The sequence below is a fragment of the Lepisma saccharinum genome, unplaced genomic scaffold (genome assembly GCF_977018435.1).
Source record: "Lepisma saccharinum unplaced genomic scaffold, izLepSacc3.1 HAP1_SCAFFOLD_362, whole genome shotgun sequence".
Taxonomy (NCBI): Eukaryota; Metazoa; Arthropoda; class Insecta; order Zygentoma; family Lepismatidae; genus Lepisma; species Lepisma saccharinum.
The window spans coordinates 183301-189527 of record NW_028143077.1 but is presented as its reverse complement, the minus strand read 5'-3'; positions in this window follow the sequence as shown (position 1 = coordinate 189527).

The window sequence follows — 6227 nt, the reverse complement described above, 5'->3', positions numbered from 1 at the left end:
CAACGCCCACGTGCCTCTCCTATCTTCTTCCTGTCCTGGTAAATTATACACAGTCACTTCTTCCGCGAAACCTACTCGTTTTGCTCTCTTTATTTCCTTTACATCTATACTCTCCGACTCTTTTTTCTCTTTTTGCTGTTTTTCCTCCATTATATGCTAGCAGACTTTTATTTTCCTTTTCTTTAACAGTATGATCAGCTCAGAACCTCTTCTTAATCACCAGACACATTAAAGTTCCACCCACCCCATCCCAACAAACACGCCACACATATCACTCACTAATTCCGAGAATTGTAGCTATACAAGTGACGGATTGAACCGATATTGCAAATTCGTTTTATGCACTACGCCTAATCGAAACATAAATATATGAGGGCGTGGTAGAAAATGTGGTATTTTGTTGAAGGTCTCTTCGAATGACAGATTGAACCGATGTTTCAAATTTGTTTTATGCAAAGAGACTAATCGGAACAGAAATGTAAGAGGGCATTGTAAAAATGTGATATTTTTTGAGGGGCCGACCGAATAACGGATTGAACCGTTGTTTCAAATCCGTTTTACACACTGAGGCTAAATGTAACAGAAATATACGAGGACATGGTAGAAAATGTGGTACCTTCTAGAGTTATTTTGACCGTAGACCCCTTCCATATACTCTATGGTCCGAATTTACAATTGCCTTTAACTCTAGTTCAATTAGGGCCGGCTGGACAGCCCTTTAATATTTTCCGGACAGGTTTTTGAACTTTTCAAATTTACCTACAACAACGAGCTGACAATAAACATCACCCACGATTACTATGTAATATTATACAATTAATTGTCATCTCAGCTCGTTATGACAATGGGGGCCGCCATCTTGGTTTTTGTTATTTTTACCGAAGACCACCGTCCATATACTCTATGGAAAGGTCTTGACGTACAGATTCAGAATCTACAATTGCCTTTCACTCTAGTTCAATTAGGGCCGGCTGGACAGCCCTTTAAAGTTTTCCGGACAGGTTTTTCAACTTTTCAAATTTACCTACAACAACGAGCTGACAATAAACATCACCCACGATTACTATGTAATATTATACAATTAATTGTCATCTCAGCTCGTTATGGCAATGGGGGCCGCCATCTTGGCCGCCATCTTGGTTTTTGTTATTTTTACCGTAGACCACCGTCCATATACTCTATGGAAAGGTCTTGACGTACAGATTCCGAATCTACAATTGCCTTTCACTCTAGTTGAATTAGGGCCGGCTGGAGAGCCCTTTAAAATTTTCCGGTCAGGTTTTTCAACGTTTCAAATTTACCTATCTTATGCCTCTCAAAACACTGCTTCGATAAAAGTTGGAAACAACCGCCAACGCACCTAAAACATTCGCTTCCTCTTATCGCCTCCAACGCGTTTCGAGAGGCATAAGATACAAGCTATTAGCGCTGTTGGGTGTCACCATCGGGTATCGAAGAAGGGACCACCTTGATCATAACGTGACGAAAGTAACATTACCTATACTTATGTTCTTACCACTATTGGCCTCCCCGATTGCGTAGTGGCAACAGCTTCGTCGTCTTGTAATAAAAGGGTCCCGGTTTCGATATCCGGTGGAAGCACATAGTGATTCGGATCCCGCTTTAAACTTTAAGTCCAGTCCCAATTAGCCTTACTGTGCATAAAGTGGACTTAAAACACCAAGGCAATCAATCTTTACCACTATTCCTTTACTTTCGCGATAATATAAAAGTGGTAAAACATAGATCACATGACATCACAAACTATACCTTATCTAAAAAATTCATATGCGTCCTTTTGCAATTTCTTTCCCAGTATGGCGTGCCAATACTCCATATTTCACCAAATATCACTTAAGTGATAACAAATCCGTCTTGACACATTTTTCAATTACCAATCATCCGATTTGTAACAATATATCACATGACGTGTAGAAACTGTTCAATTTCCAAAAACATAATTCGCCCTGGAACATTTTCGGATAATAATTCATGCTCAATATTATAAAAAGTTTGTTCTCTGATCAAATTCAACACACGCCCATTTCTTACGTCCATTCATTCCCAACTGTTTTCCCTATTCACTATTAAGTCCTCCAGATTGTTCCAACGGTTTTTCTTATCAAGGTACGAAAAATACATATAAGGGGAAAAAAAGATGTCCGTAGGCGAATGTCATCGAGTATCGAACCAGGGATCCCTTTAATATTTTCAAACTTGTAGTCAAAACTCAGTTTACTGTTCAGTTTTCTGCTAATCAAAGGTTTTGTGTTGTGTTCAATTGCTTTATCGCAGATCTGTGTGAATCGAATGGAAAAGAAAACGCAAAAGTGCAGTAAAAAATATAATCTCTTTCATTCTCAACATTTTCCCACTACCACCATTGGCACGTACCTTCACATTTTAATCTGATAGCACATTCCTTACACAATATAAACATTTAAAAGTTGGAAACAACCGCCTACGCGCCTTTAAAATTCGTCTCTTATGCCTCGAACGCGTTCGAGGCAATAAGAGAAAGCGTATTAAAATCAGTATTATGCTACATTTTGTTCGACGAAATCAGAACCCCAAAATTAAAAGCGGCTTCTAAATCAGCATTATTTCTTACAAAATTCATAGTATAGTGCAACGCAATAATAATAACATTACTTTTGTATGTAAACACCGCTCTATTCATTACTTGGACAATACTTACACATTTGACTCTATTTACAAAGCATACCACCAATATTTGTTTTCATTTTAAGAACACCATGTACAGTGGGCTCCATAAGTATTTTGCTGTATTTTCTTCGACGAAATAAGAGCTTCAAAATTCAGAAAAACTTACACATTTTACTCAATTTACAATACATACTACCAATATTTGTTCTCATTTTAAGAACACCATGTACAGCGGGCTCCATAAGTATTTTGCTGTATTTTCTTCGACGAAATAAGAGCTTCAAAATTCAGAAAAACTTACACATTTTACTCTATTTACAATACATACTACCAATATTTGTTTTCATTTTAAGAACACAATTAGTAGATGAGATACAGCGATTTTAAATTTTCAAAAAATATACCATACCCTCGTATATTTCTGTATCAATCAGCTTCGGTGCATAAAACGGTTCATCCTCGCTGCATAAAAGAGGTTTCAAACATCAGTTCAATCCGTCACTCAATCACTATATAGGACAACTTATACCAAGCCCCGTATATTTCTGTTTCGATCACCCTTGGTGCATAAAACGGATTACAAACATCAGTTCAATCAATCGATCAGCCCTTAAGAGGATTCCACATTTTCTACCACGCCGTCGTATATTTCTGTACCGATTACCCCCGGTGCATAAACGGATTTCAAACACTAGTTCAATCCGTAGGACATTTCACATTTTACGTTATATTCATTTAAAAGGCATCACTCGTTCCTCGTTGAAGAAGTTGAGTCGACACGGAACAAGGAACTCCTGCGACAATCATCAATTAACTCCTGCAAACACCATCAAGGAACTGTTGTGCCTCACACAAAAACGCCGTGATCTCATATCCAGACTCTTAACGAATGACGGGTTCAACTGGTATTCGAAATCCGTTTTATGCACCGAGGCTGATCTGTACAGAAATATACGAGGGCATGGTATAAAGTGTCCGATCTATCGGGTGCCGGATTGAACTGATGTTGAAAATCCGTTTTATGCACTGAGCTCTCCACTAATAAGGGTGCATATTATAATATCGGTTATATAATTTGCGGAAAAAAGTATTCTATAAATATATATACGTATGTAATATATACTTCTTGACCCTTGACCTTGGAATGGAGCCAAGGGTTGCAGACTGTTAATGGACAAAAACAAATGGTGTTTGTTACGAACGGCTTTGGTGTGATGTCTTTGTCCGTGTGGTGATAGGTTTTCCCGGGTGTTAATGGATGAGAGCAGATAGTGTGTGAGTGTATAGCTACAATTCTTGGAATTAGTGACTGATATGTGTGGCGTGTTTGTTGGGATGGGTGGGTGAAATGGTAATGTGTCTGGTGAAAAGAAGAGGTTATGACATCATCATACTGTCAAAGAAAAGGAGAATAAAAGTCTGCTAGCATATAATGGAGGAAAAACAGCAAAAAGAGAAAAAGGAGTCGGGGAGTCTAGATGTAAAGAAAATAAAGAGTGCAAAACGAGTAGGTTTCGCGGAAGAAGTGACTGTGTATAGTGTACCAGGACAGGAAGAAGATAGGAGAGGCACGTGGGCGTTGGACGCTTTGCGGGAACGGATGCGAGCAATGTGTATCGATGACGTAGATCGGAAGGGTGGTATATAAAGGATTAGCGGATTGTGAAGTTACCAGAATCATCATCGTTTACAATTCATTCTACCAATAGTTATTTTCATTTTAAAAACCCCATGTACAGTGGGGTCCATCAGTATTATGCTACATTTTACGGCTTCTAAATCAGCATTATTTCTTACAATATTCATAGTATAGTGCAACGCTCTATTTATTACTCGGACACGACTTACACATTTTACTCTACATGCTACCAATATTTGTACTACATACTACATACATACATACTACCAATATTTGTTTTCATTTTAAGAACACCATGTACAGCGGGCTCCATAAGTATTTTGCTGTATTTTATTCGACGAAATAAGAGCTTCAAAATTAAAAGCGGCTTCTAAATCAGCATTATTTCTTACAATATTCATAGTATAGTGCAACGCAATAATAATAACATTACTTTTGTATGTAAACACCGCTCTATTTATTACTTGGACAATACTTACACATTTTACTCTATTTGCAATACATACCACCAATACTTGTTTTCATTTTAAGAACACCATGTACAGTGGGCTCCATAAGTATTTTGCTGTATTTTCTTCGACGAAATAAGAGCTTCAAAATTCAGAAAAACCTACACATTTTAATCAATTTACAATACATACTACCCATATTTGTTCTCATTTTAAGAACACCATGTACAGTGGGCTCCATAAGTATTATGCTGTATTTTATTCGACGAAATAAGAGTTTCAAAATTCAGAGAAAACTTACACATTTTACTCAATTTACAATACATACTACCAATATTTGTTTTCATTTTAAGAACACCATGTACAGCGGGCTCCATAAGTATTATGCTGTATTTTATTCGGCGAAATAAGAGCTTGAAAATTCAGAACATTTTACACATTTTACTTTATTTACAATTCATACTACCAATAGTTATTTTCATTTTATAAAGACCATGTACAGGGGGTCCATCAGTATTATGCTACATTTTATTCGACGAAATGAAAACTCCAAAAGCGGCTTCGCGTTTTAATTCTTAGAAATAAGAGTTTCAAAATTCAGAGAAAACTTACACATTTTACTCAATTTACAATACATACTACCAATATTTGTTTTCATTTTAAGAACACCATGTACATCGGGATCCATAAGTATTATGCTGTATTTTATTCGGCGAAATAAGAGCTTGAAAATTCAGAACATTTTACACATTTTACTTTATTTACAATTCATACTACCAATAGTTATTTTCATTTTATAAACACCATGTACAGGGGGTCCATCAGTATTATGCTACATTTTATTCGACGAAATAAAAACTCCAAAAGCGGCTTCGCGTTTTAATTCTTACATTTCGACTATAGGACGAAAACAGTTTTTCGAAAAATTCACGTTCAATGCTAATACTCTTTTGAAACTCATTTTCTCCCCAAAGCAAACCAGAGATGATCTTCAGGAATATGTTGAATTATTGTGCTTTTCAGAGCCTGAAAAGCATTTTAATTCTTACATTTTGACTACAGGACGAAAACTGGGGAATTTCCCAGAATGACTCATCAACGCCTTCTGTTTTCAAACACCGGAAACACGTACTCCAATTTATATATGACGTCACACGCCAAAATAGCGTAACAAAAACAAAATGGCGTCACAGAAATTAAAACATTTCATAATAATAATAATAATAATAATAATAATCCGAGAATTTCAGACTCATCAACGCCATCTGTTTTCAAACACCGGAAACACGTACTCCAATTTATATATGACGTCACAAACCAAAATAATATAACAAAAACAAAATGTCGTCACAGAAATAAAAACAATTTATAATAATAATAATAATAATAATAATAATCCGAGAATTTCAGACTCATCAACGCCATCTGTTTTCAAACACCGGAAACACGTACTCCAATTTATATATGACGTC